This window comes from Oncorhynchus nerka, linkage group LG9a (genome assembly GCF_034236695.1).
Source record: "Oncorhynchus nerka isolate Pitt River linkage group LG9a, Oner_Uvic_2.0, whole genome shotgun sequence".
In the NCBI taxonomy this organism is placed as follows: Eukaryota; Metazoa; Chordata; class Actinopteri; order Salmoniformes; family Salmonidae; genus Oncorhynchus; species Oncorhynchus nerka.
The window spans coordinates 25,995,963-26,011,923 of record NC_088404.1 but is presented as its reverse complement, the minus strand read 5'-3'; the positions used below and the strand labels follow the sequence as shown (position 1 = coordinate 26,011,923).

Genomic DNA, 15,961 nt, shown 5'->3' with positions numbered 1-15,961 from the left:
ACATTAGCAGACAACCCACATTAGCAGACAACCCACATTAGTAGACAACCCACATTAGTAGACAACCCACATTAGCAGACAACCCACATTAGCAGTCAACCCACATTAGTAGACAACCCACATTAGTAGACAACCCACATTAGCAGACATTATTGGTATAGTCACTGAACATCGATTTGCTTGACAGTTTTCATATCCATTCATCATGATCCATTACACCTCAGGACAACAAGATGCTTAATACTAAAATATCATTTTATTTCTTCAATCATGCATACAACATTGTCTAACAGTATCAAAGTCGATATTTTGAATGTCTCAGAATCGTAATAAACAGAGCCACATGGCAAGCATTGAGGTATAAAATGGGCCGCCTATATCCGGGTTGCATCCGGTTTACACGGCCCAACTTCACATGCACATTAGCAATCAGTGTGCACAGGGAGCAGCGATGTCATCACACCATCCAAAAACACGGCAGACATTGGATGAATATAAAATAATATATTGGGCTGCGATTAATGGAAAAAAGTAGGCCTCAGCAAAAACTATTTGCAAAATTCAGTGGATGTTTTGTGGGAGGGGCCTCTGCGTTTAGTGGTCCTGTGGGGGAGGGGTGGGAGGGGCTACTGAACTTTCTTGCGTTCTTCTGTACCTTATTGAATTTGTGTGTGTGGGGGGGGGAGGGGCACGGTCTGAGGGAGGTAGAGAGGGAGGGAATAATGGTAAAGGATTAGCATCCTGCTCTTTTCTCTTTTGTTTGTTTAATTTCATGACTGAGTGTGTACGGGGGGAGGACAGAGGGTTAAATATGACTTCCTTGCTTTTTTTGTGCCCCTCTGTCAATATAAATTAAATAAACTAAATGTTCAAAAAAATGCTTGTTTCAAGACAGATAAGGACTTGTAAAATCTATTCATAAGTAAGGTTATGAAAGATCTGACAATTTAGAGGTTGTGCATTTAATTATTTACTTTTATTTTAAATGTTGCTGTTACGGATACAATTACCCTGTGTGTGTGTGTATCCTGTGTGTGTGTCTTTTCTCTCCTTCTCCCCTCACAGGTGAAAACCATCACTCCCCAATCAGTCAACAATCAATCATCAATCAGAAGACACACCTCCTCCTATTTCCTACCCTATCACAGTTCCTTCCCCATGGTTTAAAAACCCCATCATTTGTTTGCTCTGGAGCAATCTCTAGCTCAATCTCTAGCTCAATCTCTAGCTCAATCTCTAGAGCAATCTCTAGAGCAATCTCTAGCTCAATCTCTAGCGCAATCTCTCTGTAAATGCCATGTCTGTAGGTCTCTGTGTTTCACTCTCGCTTTGTGTCGTAACCTCTCTTTTGTTTAAGCACCTCCATAGCACTTTGTCATCACCTGTGAGTATTGTTTTTGGTTATGGTGTTTGTGTTTGTTTGCTGGTGGGAAAAGGGGAAACCAAGACAAGTCGCCCATGGGCATACACTACCCGTAGGTTAACTTTGTTAAATACACTAGTTAGAACTGGGCGGACCACCCACTGTATTTTTGGTTAGTTAGTTAGCTGTTGTTAAAGTAGGCTAGTCTAGCTTAGGGGTGTTTTTGAATACTTATTGTTTCTTTTCTTGGGTCCAGCTCAGCCCCTTTTCCTGCTCCCCCCATTACCGTGTGTTTATAAATAAACCTAGAGTTTGACGGTAGATTTCTGTTGTCTTGGTTATTTCGTGCACACTTTTACTTTGTCACAATAATAATTTGCATGAGTTATGTTACGGGTCTCATTACCATCCCCCCTAGACTGTCGGGCCAAAAGGGATTCGTAACATAAGTGGGGGCTCATCCGGGATCTGTCATAACTGACACCCATGCCGCTCATGTAGATTGTTGTAGTGGTATAGTTCAGTGTTGAGCGTCATAGCTGAAGTAGCATTAGTGTTTGCTATTTTCTTTGGCACTTGTGAAGTAGTGTAACATGACTACTTTTGATTTGAAATCCTTTTTGGATAACCCTTCGTGGGAGGTTTTTGACAAATGTCGTAGAGTTGATTTAATGACCTTGGCTGACCATTATTCAGTATCGATTCCGCAGAGTTTAGTTAAGGCGGAGGTTAAACGGCTAGTATTAAATGTATTGTTGGAAGAGCAGGTGCTTGTGTTACCGCTGCCTGAGTCTACTACCCCTGTAGCGGATGTTGCTGCTCCTGTAAGCCCATTGGTGTCTGATAATGAGGGCGAGGCTAAAACACCAGCCACATTGTCCCGTTTTGATCCACTCTCCCCACTGTCAAATGGTGATGCCAGGAGGGATGTCCGTTTAGCACAGTTCCAACTGGAGGTGGAAGAGAGCCCAAATTAGGCAAGAGACTCTCCAGTTGGAGATATGTAAAATAGAGGCAGAAAAAGAACGAGAACAACGACATTTGGAGATGTGTAAAATTGAGGCAGACAGAGAACAAAGGCAGTTGGAGTTCAAAATGCGCCAGATGGAACTGGAGGCAGAGACAGCGAGGCTAGCCTCCGGTCCTACTATGCCTGTTTGTGAGCCGTCCTCACCTGCTGTGTCCTCAAACACATTTGACATTAGTAGGCAGATTGCCTTAGTACCTTTGTTCAGAGAGTCAGAGGTTGACTCCTATTTTTGTGTATTTGAGCGAATAGCCGTAGCATTGAAATGGCCTGAAGAGGTATGGTGCCTATTACTTCAGTGTAAATTAACTGGTAAAGCCCAAGAGGTTTTGTCAGCGCTACCTCTGGAGGACAGTTTGAATTATGAAGTGGTCAAAGCTACTGTTCTTCGTGCCTATGAGCTTGTGCCTGAGGCATACCGACAGAGATTTAGGTCTCATAGAAAGTCTTCTAGTAAGACTTATGTGGAATTTGCTAGAGACAAGGGAAATCTGTTTGATAAATGGCATGCTGCTAGTAAGGTAACTGATTTCAACTCTCTCCGGGAGTTAATCTTGTTGGAAGAGTTTAAAAATTGCTTACCCGAACGCATTGTAGTTTACCTAAACGAACAGAAAGTATCCTCCCTGGCAGAAGCGTCTGTGTTGGCAGACGAGTTTGTGTTGACGCACAAGAGTGTGTTTTCGGCTCAAACTGAGAGTAGAGCCACTGAGTTTCCTACCTTTAGCCCTAGTCGGCCAGCAGTAGTATATCAAGCACGCCAGAAGAATGAGCGTCCCTGTTTCTATTGTCATAAAGTAGGACATATGATTAATGATTGCTTCCTGCTTAAACGCAAACAAGGAATGCCAATTCGTGCCAAGCCACCAACAGGTGTTGCTCTAATTCGTACGGTTGTGAGGTCTGCAACAAAACAGGTGCCTCAGGGTAACTGTAGTTTGAAAGTCTCAGTCCCCGACCGCCGTTATGAACCATTCATTTTCGAGGGGTTTGTGTCCCTAACGAATGACGAAGCGTCTCAACGACCGGTTAAAATCCTTAGAGATACTGGTGCGGCGCAGTCGTTTATATTGTCTGATGTGTTGCCCTTATCTGACGATACATACTGTGGTTCCAGTGTGTTAGTACAGGGTATTGAAATGGGTTTTGTCCCAGTGCCATTGCACTTTGTGAAAGTACACTCTGAGTTAATCAGTGGAATATTCAGAGTGGGGGTACGTCCTATGTTGCCAGTGAAAGGTGTGACCTTTATAATGGGTAACGATATTGCCGGAGGAAAGGTAGTACCCGTATTGGAAGTATTGGATAAAAGTGACCACTCTCTCTCTAATGAGCTGGCACAGAGTTATCCACATGTGTTCCCCACTTGTGCTGTCACTCGTGCTCAGGCACGACAAGAGGGTGACGTGATAGATTTGTCAAACACTGTTCTGTTCAAAGAGGTTGATCAAGAAGATGGATTGTGTGATACCTCTGAGAAGCTGATCACCTCTGACAAACAGCCCAGGAAAGAAGCAAAGAACGTTGAACTTATTGCTGATGCAATACAGTTACCAGTCACTCGTGAGCAGCTGATTGCTAACCAAAAGGTTGACAACAAGCTTGCTAAATGTTTTTCTAGTGTTGTCTCATTGGAAGATGTGAAGAAGAAGAACGTGGCTTACTTCATTGATGGTAATCTCCTCATGCGTAAATGGAAATCCCATGTTGACGCGGATGGAGATTGGAATGCTGTTTACCAAATAGTGATTCCTACAGCCTTTCGACAAAATGTGTTATCCCTTGCTCATGATCACCAGTGGTCTGGTCATTTAGGAATCACAAAAACGTATGATCGGATCCTTCGACATTTCTTTTGGCCAGGTTTAAAACAAGATGTGGCTCAGTTCTGTCGGACATGCCACACATGTCAGATAACAGGAAAACCAAATCAGGTTATTCCTCCCGCTCCTCTTTGTCCCATACCTGTCATAGGTGAACCATTCGAGCATGTGGTGGTTGATTGTGTCGGACCGTTATCAAGACAAAATCGGGTAACCAGTTTTTGTTAACGATAATGTGTATGGCTACAAGATACCCCGAGGCCATTCCTCTGAGAAGGATTACAGCCCCGGTAGTGAGTAAAGCCTTAATAAAATTCTTCACGACATTCGGGTTACCTAGGTGGTACAAAGCGATCAAGGTACCAATTTCCTATCCAAGCTCTTCAGGCAGGTGTTAAAATCCTTGTCAATTACGCACCGTGTGTCAAACGCCTATCACCCAGAGTCTCAGGGTGCACTTGAAAGATGGCATCAGACACTGAAGTCTATACTACGTAAATATTGTTTGGAATCTGAGAAAGATTGGGATGAGGGAGTTCCTCTAGTTTTGTTTGCTGCTCGTGAAACTGTGCAGGAGTCCCTAGGTTTCAGCCCGGCTGAACTGGTGTTTGGTCACACAGTGAGAGGACCAATGAAAGTCCTTAAAGAACAGTTCTTGTCCCAAGAGTTGTGTACCAGAGATGAGAATGTGTTGGACTACGTTAGTCGCTCGTGAGCGCCTACACCAAGCTTGTGCTCTCGCAAAAGAAGCTCTGTCTTCCTCACAGAGGAGCATGAAAAGACACTATGATAAAGAGGCTGTTTCTCGTCCACTACAGCCAGGTGACCAAGTACTGGTGTTATTACCTGTTCCAGGATCTTCACTGTCAGCTCGTTTCTCGGGTCCTTATTTAATTGAAAAGAAAATAAGTGAAACTGACTATGTGCTTCAAACTCCTGATAGACAACGCCGATCTCGTGTGTGTCACATTAACATGTTGAAAGCTTACCACACCCGACCCATCACACAGTTAGAGAGTTCAAAAACAGAGGAAGGTACTGCTGTCTGCTACTACTGCTATGATAGTGGACTGTCATATTGATGATGTTGATGGCTTGAGTTGCGCAATACTCAGCAGCAGTGTGTTAGATTGCCCAACTCAGAAATGCTGCTGTCTATCCAATCCGGTCTGGTTCATTTAACGGATGGACAGGCCAATGATATTGTGAGGCTACTACACAGTTTTCCATGTCTCTTTAATGACGTTCCTACTCGCACAAATGTGTTGGAACATGACATTAATGTTGGAAATGCTACACCTATCAAGCAACACCCATATCGTATCAACGCTTCCAAGAGGAAGATAATGAGGGATGAGGTGAGATATTTGTTGGAGAATGACCTGGCTAAGCCAAGTTCAAGCCCTTGGAGTTCTCCTTGCATTCTGGTTCCTAAACCTGATGGTACGTCCAGGTTATGTACGGATTATCGAAAGGTAAATTCTGTCACAATGCCAGATTCGTTCCCGTTACCCCGACTGGACGACTGTATCGACACTATTGGTGCTGCTAAGTATGTAACCAAGTTAGACCTCTTAAAAGGTTACTGGCAGGTTCCGTTAACTTCACGTGCTTCTGAGATTTCTGCCTTTGTGACCCCAGACAACTTCCTACAGTACTCAGTCATGGCTTTTGGGATGCGAAATGCACCAGCCACTTTCCAACGACTGGTTAACTCCGTATTAGCTGGCGTTCCTAATTGTAGTGCATACCTTGATGACCTAGTGATTTATTCATCTGAGTGGTCAGATCATGTTGACTCGCTAAGGGTAGTATGTGAACGGTTGGCAGCTGCTTCTCTAACCCTGAACTTGGCAAAGTGCGAGTTTGGGAAGGCTACTGTTACCTATCTCGGTAAAGAGGTTGGCCATGGACAGGTGCGCCCTGTTGGTGCCAAGGTCTTGGCTATAACTGCATTCCCTGCACCTACCACCAGACGAGAGCTACGCCGCTTTTAGGGGATGGTTGGCTACTACCGTAGCTTCTGTAAAATTTCCCTGCGGTAGTTGCTCCATTGACCGATTTGCTTAGTCCAGCTAGATCATTTGTGTGGTCCCCTGATTGTAAGAGAGCTTTTGAATCAGCGAAAGCACTCTTATGTAGTACACCTGTACTTGCTGCTCCAGATTTTGAACAACCGTTCAAACTTGAGGTAGATGCTAGTGCCAGAGGTGCTGGTGCTGTTCTACTGCAGCAGGACAAGAGTGGAGTGGATCATCCCGTTTGTTATTTTTCACGTAAATTTAATAAATGTCAAACAAACTATGCGACAATAGAACAAGAAGCTCTTGCTTTGTTGTTGGCTCTGCAATACTTTGAAGTATATATTGGTTCCAGTGCCCTACCCGTGATTGTATATACTGACCATAACCCCTTAGTTTTTCTCCACCGAATGTACAACCAGAACCAGCGCCTTATGCGTTGGGCGCTGATTGTACAAAATTATAATTTGGAGATCCGCCACAAAAAGGGTTCTGATAATGTGTTGGCAGATGCTTTGTCTCGTGTGTAATGATTGTTGTATGTTTTGGCAAGGTTGACTTTGTTATTGTTGTGAGTATTCATTGTAATACTGTGGTCGCAATCCTTAGGGTTGCTTCTTTAAGGGTGGGAGTGTTATGGATACAATTATCCTGTGTGTGTGTGTATCCTGTGTGTGTGTCTTTTCTCTCCTTCTCCCCTCACAGGTGAAAACCATCACTCCCCAATCAGTCAACAATCAATCATCAATCAGAAGACACTCCTCCTCCTATTTCCTACCCTATCACAGTTCCTTCCCCATGGTTTAAAAACCCCATCATTTGTTTGCTCTGGAGCAATCTCTAGCTCAATCTCTAGAGCAATCTCTCTGTAAATGCCATGTCTGTAGGTCTCTGTGTTTCACTCTCGCTTTGTGTCGTAACCTCTCTTTTGTTTAAGCACCTCCATAGCACTTTGTCATCACCTGTGAGTATTGTTTTTGGTTATGGTGTTTGTGTTTGTTTGCTGGTGGGAAAAGGGGAAACCAAGACAAGTCGCCCATGGGCATACACTACCCGTAGGTTAACTTTGTTAAATACACTAGTTAGAACTGGGCGGACCACCCACTGTATTTTTGGTTAGTTAGTTAGCTGTTGTTAAAGTAGGCTAGTCTAGCTTAGGGGTGTTTTTGAATACTTATTGTTTCTTTTCTTGGGTCCAGCTCAGCCCCTTTTCCTGCTCCCCCCATTACCGTGTGTTTATAAATAAACCTAGAGTTTGACGGTAGATTCCTGTTGTCGTGGTTATTTCGTGCACACTTTTACTTTGTCACAATAATAATTTGCATGAGTTATGTTACGGGTCTCATTACCATCCCCCCTAGGCTGTCGGGCCAAAAGGGATTCGTAACAGTTGCTCTGAATCCATATAATAATGTAATGACTAATTCCATTACTTTGGCATTGCTATTTATTTGGAATAAAACACCCCAAAATTCCTTATACCCTTGAGGCAGAACTGTAATTGGACTAATTAATCCAAGTTTTGATCATTTTAATAGAGAATCAGAGCTACAGTAATGCCCTCACATGTCTCCTGATCACATTACTTCTTCCAGTAAATCATGTGACTTTGGCTTCCTTGGCCCAACTGTGCGTGTAACGGTGTTGACAACAGTGATCCAATCGCTCTCATTGGAGAATGACGTGGCTGACTTTTCTGTGCCAATCTTTCTTTAACCCATAACTGCTAATTGCTTTCTATTTCCGATTACAGCAAACATGATTTAGTTTGATTTTCTATGTAACTGATGTCTGATCACATCAGTGCTTCTGGTCATGTGTTGGAGTCCCCCTTTGTCCCCCCCCCCCCCCTTATTTTCCTTCAATGTGCTGCTGCTTTGCTAAGTGGTGCCAGAGCAGCTCCAGGAATCTGCTCTAAATGTTAGTTCAGAGTCTTCTCTGGTTCCACATAGCCTAGCAGCAGAGCTGGGCTTATGCTGAGAGGAACCCTGAGCAGGAAGAGGAAGGGAACGCGGGGCGCGGCAGGCAGCACACCCAACAGACAGCACGACGGTAAGAGACTGACAAACAAATGAACGGGAAAGGAAAGAGAGAAAACCACCTCCCGTGAAGCTGAAGAAGAAGTGCTTGTCGCATCTCCCTGACAGAAGGTGAAGAATGGGAGAAGGGAAGAAGGGATCCGGAGGAAGAGAGAAGAGCAGAGGAGCACCCCCCATCAGAGGAGAAGAAAGAGGTGAAGGCCGAGGATGGAGGCCCAGCGCCCGAGAACTCCCACAAGTGCTGTGGCTGTCACTTCCCCCTACTCATCGCCCTGCTGCAGTTGCTGCTGAGTGTGGCCATCACAGCCGTGGCCTTCCCCATGGTCACAATCAGCCCCTCGCTCCTGGCCAGGGAGACCCCACACTTGGCTGGCATCCTTGTAAGCATGGACCTGCCTCGTCCGTCTGTATGCATGTTCACTCAATATGGCATAGTGCCATTATTGTAGCTGCATGGGCCTATGCCTTATCTTTCTCTGGTCCCCATGTCCATCTGACCTCACTACATGACTGCATGGATCCTCATCGTCTAACAAATCAAATCAAATTTTATTTGTCACAAGCTTCGTAAACAGCAGGTATAGACTAACAGTGAAATGCTTGCTTACGGGCCCTTCCCAACAATGAAGAGAGAAATAAAAGAGAAATAATAAAAAAGTAATGACACTTCATAATAAATACGCAATTAGTAACAATAACTTGGATATATCTATGGGGTGACTAGTACCTAGTTGATGTGCAGGGGTACGAGGTAATTGATGTCGATATGTACATATAACTAGGAATAAAGTGACTAGGCAATAGGATATATAATAAACAGTAGCAGCAGTGTATGTGATGAGTCAAAAACGTTAGTGCAAAAAAGGTCAATGCAGATCGTCCAGGTAGTTATTTGGTAAACAAACTATTTAGCAATATTATGGCTTGGTGTAGAAGCTGTTCAGGGTCCTGTTGTTCCAGACTTGGTGCATCGGTATTGCTTGCCGTGCGGTAGCAGAGAGAACAGTCTATGACTTGGATGGCTCGAGTCTGAACATTTTTAGGGCTGTCCTCTGACAACGCCCGGTGTAGAAGTTCTGGATGGCAGGGAGCTCGACCTCAGTGATGTACTGGGCCGTCAACATTACCCTCTGTAACGCCTTGTGGTCGGTTGGGTGCCAAGCAGTTGCCATACCAAGAGGTGATGCAGCCAGTCAATATGCTCTCAATTGTGCAGCTGTAGAACATTTTGAGGATCTGAGGGCCCATGCCAAATCTTTTCAGCCTGCTGAGGGGAAAGAGGCGTTGTCGTATGTTGGTGTGTGTGGACCATGATAGATCCTTAGTGATGTGGACACAGAGGAACTTAAAGCTCTAGAGCCTCTCCACTACAGCCCTGTCGATGTGGAGAGGGGCCTGCTCGGCCCTCCTTTTCCTGTAGTTCACGATCAGCGCCGTTGTCTTGCTGACGTTGAGGGAGAGGTTGTTGTCCTGGCACCACACTGCCAGATCTCTGACCTCCCTATAGGCTGTCTCATCGTCGTCAGTGATCAGGTCTACCACTGTCAATGCAACCTTGTGTATCTACATGCATAGACACTCAGTTTGGCCACTACGGTTGCTCCCTCTGTCCAGCCTCACCTCACTGCTTGACTGTATGTCATGGACACCTGTCCTGATCCTCTAACTACTGTGCCTCCCATGCAATTCACCTACAATAGATGCATGGACACTGGTTGTACCGCCTCATCCCCTGGAATGAAGCCAAATTGACTTATCTTCTACCTTCACTGCATGCATGGCCTAATGATGTATATAAACACATCTGTATGACTCTAGCACACAGACATATGTACAGTGCCTTGCGAAAGTATTCGGCCCCCTTGAACTTTGCGACCTTTTGCCACATTTCAGGCTTCAAACATAAAGATATAAAACTGTATTTTTTTGTGAAGAATCAACAGCAAGTGGGACACAATCATGAAGTGGAACAACATTTATTGGATATTTCAAACTTTTTTAACAAATCAAAAACTGAAAAATTGGGCGTGCAAAATTAAGCCAGTATACTGGCTTAAAGGTCTGTAACAAGTTTCAAACTTTCCCCCAACTGTAATCATGGCAAGACTTTGGCCTTGTAAAAGTAAAAGTACTTGGCTTGCAGAGAAAACAACAAGTCTAGAATGGCAGTCAGCGTTATGGCTCTTAGCCTCTTACCTCACTCCTACAGTTAGCTAATGTCTTCAGATAAATCAAGCAAACAATACTGAAAACAATAGACGGTAACACTTTACCTTATGTTGCAACATTGTATCAACATGTCGTCAGGATTTCCACTGAAGTTCTGCTTAGGAGTAATACAAGTTACATAAGATACAGCATTTCTATATTGAATTTGGAATATTCTCATGCTACAACAAATAATATTTTACTCTATAGAAACTACAATAATGAACGCTTTCAGCCCCAAGGCTATAGAGGCCTACTAATGATAACACAGGGGTCTGACTATGTGTTTTTCTCTACTATCTATAGCATAGACTTTCTAGTGGTGAACATTAGCATTTCTTTAACAAAATCATGTTGTCCACGTGAGATACTTCACAGTTGCATCTCTGTACAGGAGAAAAACATGTTGTTTTCTCTCAGCTTCCCATATACCCTAATTGCAGTGTGTACAGATGTGTGCAATCGGAAGTCTTAGTACACACAGGGAACATCCATTCGGAGATTTACGGCCCGGTGAAAAACACTGAGTTCACCAAGATCCTTCAAGAGAATTCTGATTCCTCACCTCTGAAAATAATTAAATTAGATGCTGCATGTTAGTCACAAGACTCTAATATGCTCTGAGAGAGGGTGTGTGTCATTGCAAGAGAGGAGGAAAACTGTTTTGCCATAGCAGTAAGAATGTCATCAGCTGACAAGCTGATGCTGAAAGTGCAGAATATTAAGAGTGAACTTGGGATGAACAGCTTGAAGAGGGTTGAAGAGGCCCCTCTCAGCAGCAAATAAGATAAGAGGTTTGCGTGTGTGTGGCTTAGAGCACCATAGCAACACTTGGTGTTGATCAGATCCGAATAAAATTCAGTTTCCCAATAACACAAATGCCATTCAGAAAATAAAAAAGCAGTGATCATGTACTGGTAACTATTTACTTAAAGCATGCAGGAATAATGCAATGTAAGACTTTCATGAGCATGCATGACCCCTTATGTCTTGCCACTGAGCAAGGCTGTTAACCCACTGTTCCCCGGACGCCGAAGACGTGGATGTTGTTTAAGGCAGCCCTCCTCCGCACCTCTCTGATTGAGGGGTTGGGTTAAATGCAGAAGACACATTTCAGTTGAATGCATTCAGTTGTACAACTGACTCGATTTCCCCCTTTCCCTTCCCTTAAAGCAGTCTTTGTATTTTTAAAGCAAACATTAAAGAATGATTAACTTAAAGTATACAAGTATATTTTGCAAAGCATATCATTTAGAGAATGACTCTCACTAAATACATTTTCCGCTGTGTTCTATGTTATTCTAGTTGTGTGTGGCCTCATTGCTGGGCTTCCTCCTCTACTCCATTACATACCTATCAGATGAGAGTACGTCCATGCAACTCATCGCCAAGGTGAGACCCACATGCCATGGCTGCGGGAAGATCATTTGGGGTGGGGGTGCTGTCGATATACAATACCAGTCAAACGTTTGGACACACCTACTCATTCAAGGGTTTTTCTTTATGTTTACTATTCTCTGCATTGTAGAATAATAGTGAAGACATCAAAACTATACATTAACACACGTGGAATCATGTAGTAACCAAAAAAAGTTACTGACAGCATCACCATTAAAGCAAACCCACACCATCACACCACCTCCTCCATGCTTCACAGCGTGAATCAGGCCTTCATGGTCGATTTGCTGCAAAAAAACTACTACTAAAGGACACCAATAATAAGAAGAGAGTTGCTTGGGCCAAGAAACACGAGCAATGGATATTAGACTGGTGGAAATCTGTCCATTGGTCTGATGAGTCCAAATTTGAGATTTTTGGTTCCAATCGCTGTGTCTTTGTGAGAGGTGAACAGATCAAATCAAAATCAAATCAAATCAAATGTATTTATATAGCCCTTCGTACATCAGCTGATATCTCAAAGTGCTGTACAGAAACCCAGCCTAAAACGCCAAACAGCAAGCAATGCAGGTGTAGAAGCACGGTGGCTAGTAAAAACTCCCTAGAAAGGCCAAAAAATAGGAAGAATCCTAGAGAGGAACCAGGCTATGTGGGGTGGCCAGTCCTCTTCTGGCTGTGCCGGGTGGAGATTATGACAGAACATGGCCAAGATGTTCAAATGTTCATAAATGACCAGCATGGTCGAATAATAATAAGGCAGAACAGTTGAAACTGGAGCAGCAGCACAGTCAGGTGGACTGGGGACAGCAAGGAGTCATCATGTCAGGTAGTCCTGGGGCACGGTCCTAGGGCTCAGGTCCTCCGAGAGAGAGAAAGAAAGAGAGAATTAGAGAGAGCATATGTGGGGTGGCCAGTCCTCTTCTGGCTGTGCCGGGTGGAGATTATAACAGAACATGGCCAAGATGTTCAAATGTTCATAAATGACCAGCATGGTCAAATAATAATAAGGCAGAACAGTTGAAACTGGAGCAGCAGCACAGTCAGGTGGACTGGGGACAGCAAGGAGTCATCATGTCAGGTAGTCCTGGGGCATGGTCCTAGGGCTCAGGTCCTCCGAGAGAGAGAAAGAAAGAGAGAAGGAGAGAATTAGAGAACGCACACTTAGATTCACACAGGACACCGAATAGGACAGGAGAGGTACTCCAGATATAACAAACTGACCCTAGCCCCCGACACATAAACTACTGCAGCATAAATACTGGAGGCTGAGACAGGAGGGGTCAGGAGACACTGTGGCCCCATCCGAGGACACCCCCGGACAGGGCCAAACAGGAAGGATATAACCCCACCCACTTTGCCAAAGCACAGCCCCCACACCACTAGAGGGATATCTTCAACCACCAACTTACCATCCTGAGACAAGGCTGAGTATAGCCCACAAAGATCTCTGCATGTGTGGTTCCCACCATGAAGCATGTTGGAGGTAGTGTGATGGTGCTTTGCTGGTGACACTGTCAGTGATTTATTTAGAATTCAAGGCACACTTAACCAGTATGGCAGCCACAGCATGCTGCAGCGATACGCCATCCCATCTGGTTTGCGCTTAGTGGGACTATCATTTGTTTTTCAACAGGACAATGACCCAACAAACTTCCAGGCTGTGTAAGGGCTGTTTGACCAAGAAGGAGAGTGATGGAGTGTTGCATCAGATGACCTGGACTCCACAATCACTCGACCTCAACCCAACTGAGATGGTTTGGGATGAGTTGGACCGCAGAATGAAGGAAAAGCAGCCAACAAGGGCTCAGCATATCTGGGAACTTCTTCAAGACTGTTGGAAAAGCATTCCTCGTGAAGCTGGTTGAGAAAATGCTAAGAGTGTGCAAAGCTGTCATCAAAGCAAAGGGTGGCTAATTCGAAGAGTCTGAAATATAAAATAGTGTTGATGTCTTCACTGTTATTTTACAATGTACAAAATAGTAAAAATAAAGAAAAAACATTGAATGAGTAGGTGTGTCCAAACCTTCATCTGGTACTGTATATATTTTTCCTATTTATCAGCACCCCTACTTCCCACGGCAATACCACATGCCCTCTGACAATTTCCTGTCCAACTGAGCGGAGACCAAGATAAACTGGTCACTCTAATGGGATGATTAGTACTATTTATAGACCAGAATACCATTCATTACTAAATGCACCCCCCATTCAAATCAACCATACAAAGGTTGTACTTAGTCAGTTGGATCTGATTTAAAGTAATGTGTAGGGACAATATACTACAGCACAGAGAACATTGATTGTCACTTCGACATACTGTACGAAGACCTGGTTTCAAATACTATTTATAATCTTTTGAATACTTGCTTTAGCCTGGCTAGAGTGCCATATGGACAGGGTTTGCACTTTTGCAACTGTTCTTTTAGTTCCATTGCAACAGGCAAGCTCAATGAAGCTCAGATAAAGTATTTGAATTTATTTCAAATATGATTTGAACCCATGTCTGTTTGTAGGTTTGTATGGTTGAACCATGAAGGTGATACTGTATGTATAGGGCCATACAGAGAAATACAGAACACAACATGTCTATTGGCAAGGCTCTGTAGGAAGCCTATGGGTAGATGAGCACAGTTATTGGACATGACTTGATCGTTTCAGTTAATTGTCCATACAATGTAGGCAATTGGATTTTCCAACCAATTAATAATACATTGAATATATAATGCGAAAAACTCTCAAAGTGACACAGTGAGTTCACTAAAAACAAGAGACGGGGACAAAAAGGCCAACTAGACAGGGCCACTGGCACAGAGATCACAGCTGACGCTACAAAGACAAGAAAACAGCTAGAACTAACTGAATGCCTTCCTAAAGAGGAGGGGTTTTATGCACATTTTAAAGGAGCCCAGAGTCTATGGTGCCTTCACGTGGTCCAGGAGAGCATTTCAGAGGCGCGGGGGCAGTCGAGCAGAAAGCCCAATCCCCCACGGAGCAGAGCTTGTTCCTGGAGATGTGGAGGAGTAGGCTATCATGCAATCTGTGGCTGCGGTGAGATTATGGGATAGCAGCAGTTATTTGAGGTATTTGTAATTATTAAGGATCCCCATTAGTTCCTGCCAAGGCAGCAGCTACTCTTCCTGGGGTCTAGCAACATTAAGGCAGTTCTAAGCAATGAAACATTTTACATGAAATTTCATAAAACTTTTCACAAGACATTGTGTTCCCTCAGGCCACTACTCTACTATCACATATCTACAATACAACATACATGTGTACGTGTGTGTAGAGTGCATGTATTATCATGTTTATGTGTCTCTTCACAGTCCCTGCTGTTCCATAAGGTGTATTTTTATGTTTTAAAAAAATTGCATCAGTTACCTGATGTGGAATACAGTTCCATGTAGCCATGGCTCTATGTAGTACTGTACCCTCCCATAGTCTGTTCTTAATTTGGGGATTGTGAAGAGACCTTTGGTGGCATGTCTTGTGGGGTATGCATGGGTATGCATAGCTGTGTGCTAGTAGTTTATACAGACACCTCAGTGCATGCAGCAATGTCAACACTTCTTATGGCGGGGCATTGCCATGGATGGACTGGAATGTCAGCAGGAGGGTTTTGAATTCAATTCTGAGTGAGACTGGGAGGCAGTGCAGAGATGCCAGAATGGGGAGCATCGTCCAAATATAACATTTTCACAGATGGACTTCCTCCACTCAAAATGTATGTAGAAGTAGTCCTATAACGTGTAGAAACTGAACAATACATTCAAAAAGTAATACAATCTACATTCCGTGGTGTAAATGTATGCAACAAAAGATTGTCGCCATTTTCGCCTTCTTCATGTCTTCCTAAAGTTCCTAGCCTAACATAACACGTGAGTACAGCTATATAAAAGGCTTTGTGAAGTGCTTCTAGCACGCTTTGGTTCAGCACAGTACAATACATCTCATGATGTACTTTAATTCTCCATATTTCACAGTTGTTTTAAATAAACATAAACACCATTTCAAATTAAGCAAGCATCAAACGTGACATAATGCTATAAGCGGCGTGTACCGGAAAACAAATACTGAGCGAATCA

At 43.7% G+C, this 15,961-nt stretch overlaps 1 protein-coding gene across 1 annotated transcript in view; it reads right to left on the bottom strand.

Moving 5' to 3' along the window:
* Positions 1-10,233: 10,233 nt before the first annotated feature.
* The window catches only part of LOC115134115 (inositol 1,4,5-trisphosphate receptor type 2-like), a 176,590-nt gene continuing 170,862 nt past the window's right edge, over positions 10,234-15,961 (bottom strand). The window contains exon 58 of the mRNA XM_029667772.2: positions 10,234-12,990. The gene's annotated coding sequence lies outside the window, so the exon portion shown is untranslated. The remainder of the gene's footprint in view (positions 12,991-15,961) is intronic.